Here is a 15027-nt window from a genome sequence, read left to right on the forward strand (position 1 = left end):
TTGTCGGCTGGTGAAGCCTATGTGGTGCAGTTGCCTCCTTACAGTCCTGGTAGAAATGGGTTGCTGACTCCCAACATACAGCTGGGCGGTGATCTGACTGATAGTAGTCCGTCGAGCGTCCAGTATGGTTCTGCAGAGGCGACGTAATGTCCGTTCGTTAAACACCTGTGGTCTTCCCGTGTGGCGGTTAGGCGGGTGGTAACATTCTCTCTAGATTCACCCTCGACACTGTTGACCTCGGAAACCCGAATTCCCGTGTAATCTCCGCAATGCTATGACCCATGCGCCGTGCGCCGATGATCATTCCACATTCAAAGTCGCGACGTGTTGCCATCTTCACGACACTGGTGTCTGTGACAGACTGCTTAGTTACGCCGCAACGTTTAGGGGTCACACACGGTAATTTTCTAATGAGACATCCCTTCCCTGACTTTTTTGGGCACTCAGTGTATAAGGCTATAGCACCTCAGTCTGTGCGGTCTATTATTTTCTCCAGTCCTGCCAACGTTCTGATATAGTCGTTTCTTCTCCTTGTCTTTAGAGGGATTCCCATTGATCACCGTAACATTCTCATTGCTGTCCTGTTCAAAAACTTCTCTTTTTTGTTCATGTCTCTGTCTCTGTCATAACTCGACGGATCACTGACTTATAAATCTTGGGCTTTGACTGATCTAGCATCCTCAAGCCATCTCCTCCCACTTACTCCCCTGATTATTGCCAACAGAGAATGGTTGTCCAGTTGTACCTCCTCTTGAAACAGTAATCATCCTGAGCACATTTAGACTCGGGGTTAAAGCCAAGACAAGGGTCGAGCTTTGGACTTTGAATCTTCATCTCGACGCCCAGAGTTAAATATTCTTGGTTTCCGGTAGACGATCACTCTTAAGCCACCTCCAAATTTGGCTTCTCCTTGTGATTGTTTAGTAAACATTTCTTATGGTAACAGCATTAGCTAACGTAGATTTTTTACCTTCACGAGTTTCGTGTGATCAGCACTGAAACTTTCCCGTAAAAGGGCGCTCGATCGTATGTCGCTGTCTTGTTAAGAGACCTAAGAAACCCCATAAATTTAAATCCACTTGTGCTGCTTTCACCGCTGGGCCAAGGTCTCGTGCTGCCTTTCACTGATCAATGAACCAGTATCCTTGACAACGTGCTTCATTTTCGCTGTTTAGTTCAACTTGTTTAAAATAAAGTGGGAACTTTCTGTTGCTGAACCTGTGAACATGATAAGATATAAGATACCTGTTTAAGAGAGGGGCTTGAGTCACGTAGCTATCAGGCTGCATTTGGGAGATAGTGGGTTCGGACCCCGCTGTCGGCGACCCTCAACATAGTTTTCCATGGTTTCCCATTTTCATACCATGGAAAAGCTGGGCCTGTGTCACGGTGTCTTCCTTTCGACTCCATCGTCGCCACAAGACATAAATGTGTGGGTGAAACGTAAAGGGAATTGTAAAAAAATAAAGAAATTTAAAAATAAAAGCGTTTGTTCTGACAAGAAACGAAAAGTAAGAGTAAGATATGAAATAAATACCTCAAAATAAGTTTTCTCTCTACCTACCTATTTATTTATTTATTTATTTATTTATTTATTTATTTATTTATTTATTTATTTATTTATTTATTTATTTATTTATTTATAATTGAGGCAATTCAAAATGCTACGAGAGGAAAGAGTATTTGTGTATCGTAGATCTAGAGAAGGGATCTTATCACGGAGGGAAATAATGTTAGCCATACTGGTTTACTACGGGATTACTGTTATATTATTAAAAGCAATCAAAGGTCTGTTGACAAATGGGCTGCAGAGAGAATTGGCGATAGAATGAGTTCTTGGTTGAAGGTTCTTACACTAGATAGAGTTGTTCATCGTTTACATGGATCGTCTCTATTAAAAGGTATTAAGTGACTGGGAGGGATTCCGTTAGGTGGAAATGTAGTAAGCGGTTTGACCTATGCCAACGACCTGGTTTGTGCTGAAACTTGAACATAGGTGTAGTGAGTGTGACCCTTCCAAAAGTAAAAGTGATGTCAGTAGGTAAGAAATCCAAGACAATTGAATGTCACATTGGTGATACAAAGTTGGAACACGTAGATAATTGCAGGTAATTAGGATGTGTGTTCTCCCAGGATGGTGGTATAGTAACTGACACTGATTCAAGGTGCAGTAAAGCTAATGCAGTTACGATCAATGGTATTCTGTAAGAAGCAAGTCAGCTCCCGGACAAAACTATCTTCTTACCGGTCTGTTTTTAAACCAACTTTGCTTTATGGGAGTGAAAGCTGGGTGGATTTAAAATATCTTATTCATAAGTTACAAGCAACGGACATGAAAGTAGCGAGAATGATTGCTGATACAAACAGGTGTGAACAGTGGCAGGAGAGTACTCGGAATGAGGAGATAAAGGCTAAGGTAGGAATGAACTCGATGGATGAAGTTGTAGGCATACACCGCCGTCCGTGGTGGGGTCATGTGAGGCGAATGGAGCAGGATAGGTTACCTAGGAGAATAATGAACTCTGTTACGGAGGGTAAGAGAAGTAGAGGAAGACCAGACGACAATGGTTAGACTCAGTTTCTAACGATTTAAAGATAAGAGGTGTAGAACTTAACGACCCCACATAACTAGTTCCAAGTAGGGGATTGTGGAGGAGCTTCGTAATTTCACACAGGCTTGCAGACTGGACGCTGAAAGGGATAAATCTATAATGAAGTTGAATTTATTTATTTATTTATTTATTTATTTATTTATTTATTTATTTATTTATTTATTCGCTGCGGCATCTAAAACCTCTTTAAGGCACGTTAAATTTGGCAGAGAACTTTGGTTTCTTCTGAGCCCAGAATTCCGTTATTCCTTCTGAGTGGGCCTGCTTGCGTTCCTCTGTCAAAGGCGTTTTCCGGTTTGTTGTGTAGCGCTTGAGAGGTTCTTCGGGGGGTGTTTGTAAACCAAGGCATCGTGGTTTTAGGTTTTGAATCAAACAAGTGGTCAACCTGTTCCCGTCTATTCGTTTGAGGTGATCACATTCTGCGGATCGTGTCTGTATTTTGTTATAGACTTTCTCTTTAAATCTTTTTTGGTGGATGCCATTCAGACCGAACGCACGGTGTTTGTACTCTGCGCTACGGCAGCTGCCTGCTTTAAGCGTGCATGTAATCTTATATGAAATCTCATTTTATAAAAGATGCTGGAAGTGTCATGATTCATAATGAGAGGCTTAATAAACACCATTAGGACTTTCTGCACACCAATAGCAAGAGTTATGAGTGTTCACACGACCATTAAGATGATTAAGTCCACGGCCGCTACCTTCCCAATTCTAGCACTTTCCTTTCCCTCCGTCGCCGAAAATCTTCGATGTGTCGCTGTGCTTTAAACAAGTAGCAAACAGAAGAGGAGTTAGAGATATTAACAAGTCGGGGATAAAATTTACTATCTGGAGGAAATCGAACCACCACCACGATTGACCTGAGGCATTTCATAGGGTGGATCATGGGAGACTACTGGCAAAAATGAGTGCAATTGGACTATATTTCTATAAAATAGATCTCAGAGAATTAGAGTAGGCGAAGCTTTATCTGACCCTGTAATAATTAAGAGGGGAATTCCTCAAGGCAGTATTATTTGACCTTTATGTTTTCTTATATATCAATGATATGTGTAAACAAGTGGAATCAGAGATAAAAGGCTGTTTGCAGATGATGTCATTCTATACAGAGTAATAAATAAGTTAAAATATTGTGAGCAACTGCAAAATTACCTCGATAATGTTGTGAGATGGACAGTAGGCAATGGTATGATGATAAACGGGGTTGAAAGTCAGGTTGTGAATTTCACAAATAGGAAAAGTCCTCTCACTTTTAATTACTGCTTTGATGGGGTGAACGTTCCTTTTGGGGATCATTGTAAATACCTAGGTATTAATATAAGGAAAGATCTTCATCGGGGTAATCATATAAATATGATTGTAAATAAAGGGTGCAGATCTCTGCACATGGTTATGAGGGTGTTTAGGAGTTGTAGTAAGGATGTAAAGGAGAGGGCATATAAGTTTCTGGTAAAACCCCAGCTAGAGTATGGTTCCATTGTATGGTACCTTCACCAGGATTACTTGATTCAAGAAGTAGAAAAAATCCAAATAAAAGCAGCTCGATTTGTTCTGGATGATTTCCGACAAAAGAGTAGCGTTACAAAATTTTTGCAAAGTTCTCACTCGGAAGACTTGGGAGAAAGCACACGAGCTGTTCGACTAAGTGGTAGGCTATGTTCCCAGCTGTCAGCGGAGAGATGGCGTGGAATGACATTAGTAGACGAATAAATTTGAGTGGTGTCTTTTAAAGTAGGAAACATCAAAATATGAAGATAAAATTGGAAAAGGACAATTTGGGGCAAATAAGTAGGGGAGTTAGGGATTGGAATAATTTACCAAGGGAGATGTTCAATAAATTTCCAAATTCTTTGCAATCATTTAAGAAAAGCTTGAAAAAAAAACAGATAAGAAATCTGCCACTTGGGCGATTGCCCTAAAAGCAGTTGAATGTTGATTAATATATTTGATCATTCAACTAAGGAACTATACGCCAATTAAATTTATACTTTTCGTATGTGGAGAGCGTCAGCTGACAGTCACTGGAGCAGGAACATCCTCAGTTGACGTCTGAAGGATAGATACGCCGTAATTACAAGTTTCTAGCTCATCACTTGTTAGCTGACGTCACCTTGACTCACCTGATATCACCTTGGGATTTATGGCAGCTTCTCGATATAACCAAGGTTTTGTTTCCCAGTCTGCGGAGAATATTTATGATCGCACCATCAGGTTTACATATGCAAAACACTTGTAATAACGAGTTTCTTTGATAATATTCATGAAAAATATCTTCGCGGAAGATGTAGGCTCCATCGCGACAAGGTGAAGTTCATTTCGCTTGTGTCCATAAGATTGTCATCACTGCTGCACCGAAATATAGAATTCGGCCGTCCTCTGACCAAAGCAATGTAAATAATGCTCTCAGTAAGTAATGTGATCATCATCATTCGCATAGCCATCGAGGGCACAAAATGTATTAAACACTTTCTCACAAGTATGCTCCGGCTACCAAGTCATTGATTTGCAATATTAGCTAAAGCAAACAAACCAGAAGAACACAGTCCATGAGCAATTATAAGAGTATAACTAATTGTTACGGAGTTATCCGTGGAAGGCAGAGGTGAAAGAAGGTGCGGGCTGGAATGGGTCTAACTACAAGTCCGAAAGATGAATTTTAAAATTTGAATAAAGATTATATTTTCAACTGATAACAAGATTTAACAATTTTCACTAGGTGAAATAACAAAGAAAAATCAGGTATAAAAACGCAAGCACATGTTAAGAGGATATTACAAATTCTGGGCTACGAGCCCCAAAGTCTGAGCTCTCAGCTCACAATCACAAATTACCAAAGGGCAGAAAACCCCTCATTACATGGAGCACTTGCTCCCAACTTCACATTTCAAGCCTCTCTAAGGCACTTTTACCACAACACCATAAAGAGCTGACCCGCTCTCAATCTTTCGAGCCTATAAAGGCAATAATAGACTATTACACTAAACTGTCATCAAGGCACAACGTATAAAGAAACAGGGGTATCTCGTACCCAATCTACTGGGCCTTAGTGGGCAAATACTAGGTTAATTTAAATGGCCCAAAACGCAAAAGGGATGGAGGCGTGAATTAGCACTCCTAAATACACATTTTAAAACCTAAGTGGCGCCAGGCCGATTACACAGGGGCTAATCCCAAGCTAGGGAGGTGACTCGTATGAGAAAACTTTAATACATTAAGGAAGAGAAGAAACGGTTGTGAAATCGTAGTCACCTCAACTTCAAAATGAAGGGGAACTCGAGAGGGTAAAGGCTCTCTATCCCCGCTTTACAGTTAAAGAGATTTGTAGTTTTTACATAGACTGAAATGGGATTTACATTTTAAAAAGGTTGGTTACATATTAAAGGTTTCGAACCTTCCCCGCGAGTTAAACTGCTGAGCTAGCAAGAAAAGATGTAAAATGGCCATTACCTTGTTGAAGATCTGTTGCCCGAAGTTAGAGGCGCTTCCCGCCCCCTGCTACATATCCACACGCGAAGCTAGATGTTATTGAAGTGGCCCGGATACAAGAAAATCAGCAGCTTTTATACCCTCGCGGAAAATTCGAGACCTTTCATGAATGATTAAGACCCGCCCACAAAAGTTTATTGGCTAACAGCAAAGGTTACACACAAATCGATGAAGAAACACCTTATTGGTGGGAAATTAATTACAGAAATTTAGGATTGGTTAAATTCGAAACAGGCGGAAAGAAAGCTTAATATTGCCAACCCTCAAATGAAAGAACAAAATTTGGTAAAGACGAAACTTATGAATACAAAATTTCTCCAAGAAAGTTCATTCCTTCGCACCAGAGTGCATTATCATAGCTTTTTAGTAGAGACATCTGTTAGAGAATGTCCACACTTCTTGATCAACAAAAAGCAATTCAAACACACCCAGTGACATCTTCTGATAAACAGTTGAGTTGATTCCGTTTTTAAAGTTCAGAATTTCTCCTGTAGAGGAGTTTTAATTGACGCAAGATTTGAACTTGCGTCGTAGAGGTGTACCGCCCGGTACACTAATAATAAATCCTCAAACAATTAATGTTATTGAAGGTGGTGGTGGTGGTGGTGGTGGTGGCGATTATTGTTTTAAGAGGAAGTACAACTAGGCAACCATCCTCTATATAACACTAATCAGACAGAAAAAATAGAAGGGATCCGGCACTTCGAAAAATGAAGTTATCGGCCAAAGGAACACAAGGGCCACGAAGGGCGTGAAAATGAAAGACTCCCTAGGTCTCCATACGTAATACCGTCGGGGTCAGAAAAGGACAAGTGTTGACCAAGGGAGGTCGATAAGGATAGGTGAAAGTGAGGAGCCTGGCACAAGTAAGTGGAAGCAATGCCAGGACTCATCTAAGGGCCCCGTGCTCGCCAACCCACGCTCACAAGTTTAGAGCCCCTGGGGCCCCTTTTAGTCGCCTCTTACGACGGGCAGCGGATACCGTGGGTGTTATTCTACCGCCCTCATCCACAGGGGGATAATGTTATTAAACCCCCTAATACAACACCTATATGGGAAACAGAAGAATAAACAATCAAGGCCTTCAAATCTGTTTGATATAAACATACTGAACTAACCAATACACCACCTACTAATCTAATCGCAATCCAAACATAATGATCATCATCATTTACTGATCGCCACAAGTTGACTCCATCTCTGCTGATATAGTATTTCTCTCTTCCAATCTCTCACATTGCTCCTCTGGTTTGCCGAAAACTCTTCTTCTTCTGTTTGTTACGAGTAGGGCTTGAATTTCTGTGGGCCAACAATTCCAGACATTTGCATGCACTTATGTCCCAAGCATAAAACCCAGACTGCTGCTACTAACTGTTTTCATTCCTCCCCTGAAGGGGACGGCGGGCCTCCTGGACGGTGACGCCGTCTCTCAGGCCTGGAGATTTGTGTCGGAGAAGGTGAGAGGGTTGGCGGCCGTGGCCTATACTAGGAACTGTCCCAGCATTCGCCTTACTGCAGGAGAATGGAAAACCACGGAAAATCATTCTTAGGACAGTCGACAGTCGGAGTGCAGAGCTCTTGGACAGCAGACCACCCGGGCCACTTGTGAGCTGAGACCCACTGTGCACCGCCGACTAAAACTTAGAAAACAATATCCAAAAGAAATTAAATATCGACCAAAAATGTCTCGGAAGTAAACTTTTCCTTGAGGCGGTAGACCAGCAGCAATCAGACAACATTTCAATTTGATGAGAAATTGCTGCTCGTTAAACCCTTCGTACTTCTTGTAAATGACCATCCACAGCCTGTTTCCAGTCAGTAATGGACTGGAATGAATGAAGTCCGCATCTAGCGGCGAGGATAGGAACTGTGCCGTCTGCCGAAGCCTGTCGCACTCCTCTGGGGCGTTGATTAATGACTGACAGATGAAAGGAAATGATAATGGAGAATGTTGCTGGAATGAAAGATGACAGGGAAAATGGAGTACTCGGAGAAGAACCTCTCAGGCCTCCGCCGGTTATCCATTTAGTAGGTAATGTTGGCAAGATCGCTTGAAAGAAGCTAAAGAGGTGCAATTCCTAACACTGACTGGAAGGGCATTCCTTGCACTACATTTTTAATTGCGCACTGACAACTTGTAGGTTGTTCTTATCGCTCGACAGTTTGTTACACACTGGTCTATACAAGATTACACAATCAACACGGGCAAGGAGTGTCCATTCTAAATTGCCTTAATGTAAAAGGAAAAGCTTTAATATGATTGGCCATGAACAAAAGGCTAGGAGGCGAAACCCTTGCACTCCTTCTAGTGGGCTTATGGCCCAATGACACAGAGGCTAAGTCTATTTTGCGCCGGGGTTTAAAAATTTTAGATGATTAGAAACGTTAGACAGCCCATACGTAGTTGAATGGCAATTAACAGAGGGAAGTCACGCTTTGTTCCCTTACATTATGTTTCCCAGCAGGGATTTAAACAGATTCCTCAGAAATGCCGGAAGTCTACATTGAATCCTTGAAACCTTCCCCTCAAGTTATCTGCTGGAGCTCTCACATGTTGCCGACCTGCAGCCCCTGTCTCCTTAGTACACGCCGCACGCAATCAACTGTAGCAATGAAGATGACAACACAGCCCTAAAGTGCCCAGCTCTTACAGCATTTCGAGGGGAAGTTACCAGATCTCTGTACAGATAGACTGGATGCCTGTACACACCCCAAATTTTAATTGGCTAGAGAAAATATTCACAAAATTTCTCATTGATTGATTGATACAGGAGATTGAGAGGTGGTTGGGGGGGGGGCGGGGCAGAAGTGTTGACAACTTTGACATAAGAACAAAACAGTCTTCGAAACTAAGGTTAGCCACCTCTGAAAATCAACTTTTCCTTAAGAATTAATTGTCCTTAATCGCGCCAGAGGGGGCACTTAGGTCGGTGGTAGAGACAGCTAGCAGTTGCAAATCCAAGTATCTTGCATAACAGTAGTTCAAGTTCAACTACATCGATGAGCGTATAGAAAGTGCGCAGTTTAACTGGACGGAGAAGGTGTACCCCCTTTACAATAATGAAAATCCACAGCCTGTTTCCAGTCATTTGACAGGGTCAGGAATGGAACGAATGGAGCCCCCTTCGAGCGGCGAGTATGGGAATTGTGCCGGCTGCCGAGGCATATTGCACTCCTCTGGGGCAACGATTAAAGAATGATTAATCAAATCAAATGGTATTGGAGAGTGTTGCTGGAGTGAAAGATGACAGGGAAAACCGAAGTCCGGTACAGCAATAATAATAATAATAATAATAATAATAATAATAATAATAATAATAATAATGAGGAATCCTATGGCGACCTCTCGTGCCCATTCACCTCGCTTTAGGAAACATTATTACTATCAGTGAGCAGTCAGTTGGTAAGATTATATTACAAGTGGTATTCGCATATTTGCTTGAGGTTTAAATGGGAAGAATTACGAAGAATCATTTCGCTCATTGCATTGTCCCCTTCTTCTCCTTTGTGGACTGAGATCCTCCCCCAAGGTTGTGACCTTGTGTTCGCAGACCGCTGACATTTCCCCGTGGCTAGAATGTCTCCTCTTACAACAACGCACTCAGTGTTTCGGTGTCTATGACACTTACGAACTGTGGACTGCAAGGTCTTCCACGAAAAATGCTCTGGCATTTAAGATTGAATTTGTCTAATCATCCCGACAAGCATTCATCTCAAATACAATAATGAATTCGCAAAAATTTAGAGGACACTCTCTTGCGAAAAGAAATCAATCAGTTTTCATAGAGAGCATTCGCAAATAAGTAACGCTTTATCAAGTCGACTATAAATACCAGAAACACAGGATATAAGTGGTTATTTAGGTGTGGAAAATATGAAAGAGAAAGCAATTATTAAATAACAAATTGATAAATAAGTATAGATTATAGAATTTGAAAAGTTAAATTAATGATGTAATTTACGAAAGAATTAGTTTTCTACTTAACTTCGATTGATTTAGACAGTAGTAGATCAGATTATGAAGTGTTAGTGTATGCAAATAATAGATTAAGACCATTTCTAGAGTAATATAGTGGAATTTGCAATGCTAATTAAAATAGATGATAATTATGTATGCAAACAATATTTTGAAGTTTCATACAATTTTTTTTACAATTTGCTTTACGTCGGGCCGACACAGATAGGTCTTACGGCGACGATAGGATAGGAAAGGGCCTGGAGCGGGAAGGAAGCGGCCGTGACCTTCATTAAGGTGTGCCTGGTGTGAAAATGGGAAACCACGAAAAACCATCTTGAGGGCTGCCAACAGTGGGGTTCAAAGTTTCATACAGAGCATCTTGTATTGTAGGTTAATAAAATATACTGTGAATTTAAACAAAACGTAGCGCTTTATCAAGTCGACTTTACGAATAAGTAGAGCTTCATTAAGTCGCTCTAAGTGGAAGCAGAGGGGATCCAGAGGGAAGTGTCCACCTCCTGCTGGTGATGCAGCCCCACGATGCAACTCACGTCAAGGTTGACCGATATTTAGTTGTGGGCGACCATCGTCCTTCACACCGCGAGAGAATGTACCTTGGTCGGGCATTAATCTACCGTGACACACAGAAGAGCCATCTCCGTAATTTGGTACTTACTACGGCCTTGGGTCTGCCGCGATGACGTTACGTAATGGACTTGGTGAGAGTTACTACAACTTGGAACAAATTGTTGTGTTTTTAAAAATTCGCTTAGGAGACCACGTTAAGTAACTTGTACTTTTTGGAAGCTTTATTAGCGGTCCGCAATTGCCGCATTCTTTACCTGCCAGTCAGCCTTCTATCTGCTTCAGTTCTTCATGGAAACCCTTGAAGTTGTTGACCTGTAGTCTGAGATGTCTTCCTGCCGGAGACCAACCCTGCCGAAGTCTTGTCTGACCTTGCCGTATCCCCTGTCTGTCACAAGAGGCGAGCCCCAGGGGTTCTGAACTTGAGAGAGAGTGGGTTGGCGACCACGGGGCCCATAGCTGAGTTGTGGCATTGCTTCCACTTACGTCTGTTAGGTTCCTCACTTTCATCTATCCTGTCCGACCTCCCTAAGTCAACTCTTGCTCTTTTCCGACACTGACGCTATTAGACCATTCGAGGCCCTTGTCTTTCTTTCGCCGATATCTGCATTTTTCGAAGTGTTGGACCCCTTCCATTTCTCGGTCTGATTACTGTTAATCGAGGATGGTTGCCTACTTGTACTTTCTCTTAAAACAATAATCACCACCACCTCGTCAAACCACTTATCTCCAACTTTAGGTGTACTCTCCAATATTTTGAAGATCTATTTACAGCTGCTTTTTATCCATTCCGTACAATGTCCACATAACTTCATTATTCGTTTCCTTACTGATCGCACCCTTCTACCGTTTTCGTGATACAATTAGTCGATTCCTCGCGGCTGGTCCCAACCTTCGGCTGTCCTGAGAATGGTTTTCCATTCTCCTGCACTAAGGCGAATGCCGGGACAGTTCCTAGTGTAGGCCACAGCTGCCAATCCCCACACTTTCTCCGCACAAACAAATTTTGTTACAGATATTCCTAGTTATACCGCACGGTATGCTCTTTCCTTTCTTCTACAGCGGATATTTCCTAACCATTTTCTTGAATTGTTTCTCTTAAATATCTGGATTTCTTTACTTTCTTCATTCGACGATTTTCTATTATTATTATTATTATTATTATTATTATTATTATTATTATTATTATTATTATGCGTATAGCTTCCTGTTACCAGTACAAGACGGCGCAGGGTGCTTACGGAAACTGTTGGCGGTGATGGTATCCTGCGCCGATCGGACAGGCAAGGTCGCAGCGTGGAACCGTCGGCCCTGACCGTACTGTCGTCTCTTCGGTTCCCGAATTTGCTCATCACCAGAAGCAGTTCTTCAACAACGGATTATGATGAGACCATCAATACGGGACCATCTGCGGTACCCGCAGAGGTTGCTGTCATCGCAGTGCTGCGATCAATAACATTTCTCGTCAAGGATTGAGCCCTGCGCGTTTAGAGACCCAAGGAATGCATTAAAGAGGCATTGGGTCAAAAAGTGGAAAGAAATGTTATAGTCAGTTCTAAAAATATTGTCATTTATATAACGTACATAACTTTCAACACACCGATCTCGATAGCTGCAGTCGCTTAAGAGCGGCTAGTATCCAGTATTCGTGAGATATTGGGTTCGAGCCCCATTGTCGGCAGTCCTGAAGATGGTTTTCCGTGGTTTTCCCATTTTCACACCAGATAAATGTTGGAGCTGTACATTAATTAATGGCACGGACGCTTCCTCGCCACTAATAACCCTTTCCTGCCCAATGGTCGCCATAAGACCTATGTGTGACGGTGCGACGTGAAGCAAATTAAAAAAAATATATAGCCTGAAAATTAAACGAGCTGGCACAATTTGTAATCTTTTTTTAATAATTACCCAAATATGTACAAAAATGTTACATTCTTCAGATAATATGTGAAAATATGTAAAATGAAACACAGCTATAACCATATTAGAACCACAATTCGCTGAAAATTTTCATTTCAAATTGTCTACAAGTAAAGGAATGAATTACTAGAGATGGAATTTACGGGCAGGAATACGTTAGAATGCAAACGTATGTGAACAAGGCTTAATCGCCTTCTTCCCGCATAAGGGTCGTGCAGTGAGATGTGCATAACTATTAGCGATTTGAACTGTCAGAACCCCTCAAAGTTATGCAACTCACCTACGTAACTGTAGAGCGGGTGGATGGCAATTGCGCCTTGTTAACGTATTCCTGCTCGTAATTTCCATCTCTAGTAATTACATAACAATGCCGTCCTTATTCGTTACATGTGGAAACCGAAGTTGAGAACACCTTATCTTAGCCGCTCAGTGACGACAAAATAAACAGCGACCAGTTAGTGAAACATGTATATCTGAGTAGAGAGAATATAACGAGGAAAAAATCGTACTCGAAGATTTTTCCGATACACGGAAAAGTATAGAATGATGGATATGTTTTTGGGGTCGGAAGACGAGAGAGTGAGTACAAGTGATTTGACAGAATCTGAGGATGTTCTTGTAGAACGAAACATGTCATTCTTCGTATAATAGTGTTTAGAGTGTAATAATTTATTTTGAATTTTGTGTGTTTGACAGACTGGAAAGTTTTTTATGTTACATTCTTTGGTTGTTCCCCTCCTAATACCCTCTTACTATATGCAGGGGTACAGATCCTTTGACTCAATCCACAGGGCTCGTAAAGTGCGAGAAGACCTAGTAAATATTATTATTATTATTATTATTATTATTATTATTATTATTATTATTATTATTATTATTATTATTATTATTTACAGCGTTATGCCCATTTGTGTGGAGCGCGATAGAACTAATTTAGCTCACGTTGATTCTTTCTTCATCTCTGCTCTGAACATTTTCCTCCGTTCTTCAGTCCATGATTTATTGATCCTGGCATTCATTTCCTCAGAAAGAAGATGATTATTACTGCTTTTTGAACTCGAGTCGACCTTCAATAATTTCCTGTTGGATGCCATTTTGCTGAAGATCTTTTTCTATTTCACTAAGCCGGTTGTTCTTGATTCTGATTGAGAGAGCAAGGTTGAGAATCTTGATGGTGTCGGTGATATTTTCAGAATGCTGATAAAGCTCCCGAGACTTTCGTTTCATCCAGATTCCCTCTGAGCAGATTGGACCAAAGATCTTCCTGTCCTGTTTCTCTATATCTTTAATAAAGTGATTTGCTTCCAATAATCAAGATTTCTGAGGCGTATAGTGCTTCAGCTTTGAAAACTGAGTTGTAATGTCTTAATTTTACGTTCCTGGGTATTGATTTTATGTTATATCTGAGTCTATAGGCCTTCTGTAATTTTGAGATCCTCTCCTTATTTGCTTCAGGATTCAAGCCTGATGGCTGAATCACTTCTTCTACGATTATTATTACGTTATGCCCATTCATAGAGCAACATTAAGAATTTTAATTCTCGACTGACGAGTAGAACTGGGTTCCTAAGCTCTTAGATACACAGTGAGCAGATGATTCGTTCGCCATTGTAAAGAATAAAACACGCCGCGTTCAGTAGCTCAGATGGTTGAGGCACTGACCTGACCCCAGCTTGGCAGGTTCGATCCTGCCTCAGCCCCGCGGTATTTGAAGGTGCTAAAATACCTGATCGTTGTGTAGGCACGTAAAATAACTCCTTCGGGACGAAATTACGGCAGCTCGGCGTATGTGAAAACCATAAAAGTAGTTAGTAGAACGTAACATCAATATATGTCCGGCTCCTTGGCTAAATGGTTAGCGTGCTGGCCTTTGATCACAGGGGTCTTGGGTTCGATTCCCGGCAAGGTCGGGAATTTTAACCCTCATTGGTTAATTTCGCTGGCACGGGGGCTGGGTGTATGTGTCGTCTTCATCATCATTTCAACCCCATCATGACGCGCAAGTCACCTACGGGTGTCAAATCAAAAGACCTGCACCTGGCGAGCCGAACATGTCCTCGGACACTCCCGGCACTAAAAGCCATACGCCATTTCATTTATTTATTATGATTAAAACATTTTAGATATAGTTGTTCGTACTAATGGTTAGTTAATAAAATAATGTCAAATTACTTGTTGCAGTCTCCTAAATTAAGTAATATGTGCAATTAAAATTTAAATTATTTCAACATTTTATGCAATGTGAGTTAAACTAGAGTCTCTGAAAATCTATATTGAAATATAATTAGAACCTCGTTACTCTGAACATGCGGAAATATAAATAAGTCGTCCGTGATGACGTCAATAGATGTACAGGCTGTCCTTCAAAAAGGATCCGATATTTTCAGAAGAAGCACCACTCAAGAAACGAAGGAAAGAAGATCGTATAAACATTGACCGCAAACCCAATTTCTTGGGATTTATGGT

The sequence above is a fragment of the Anabrus simplex genome, chromosome 11 (genome assembly GCF_040414725.1).
Source record: "Anabrus simplex isolate iqAnaSimp1 chromosome 11, ASM4041472v1, whole genome shotgun sequence".
NCBI classification, from domain to species: Eukaryota; Metazoa; Arthropoda; class Insecta; order Orthoptera; family Tettigoniidae; genus Anabrus; species Anabrus simplex.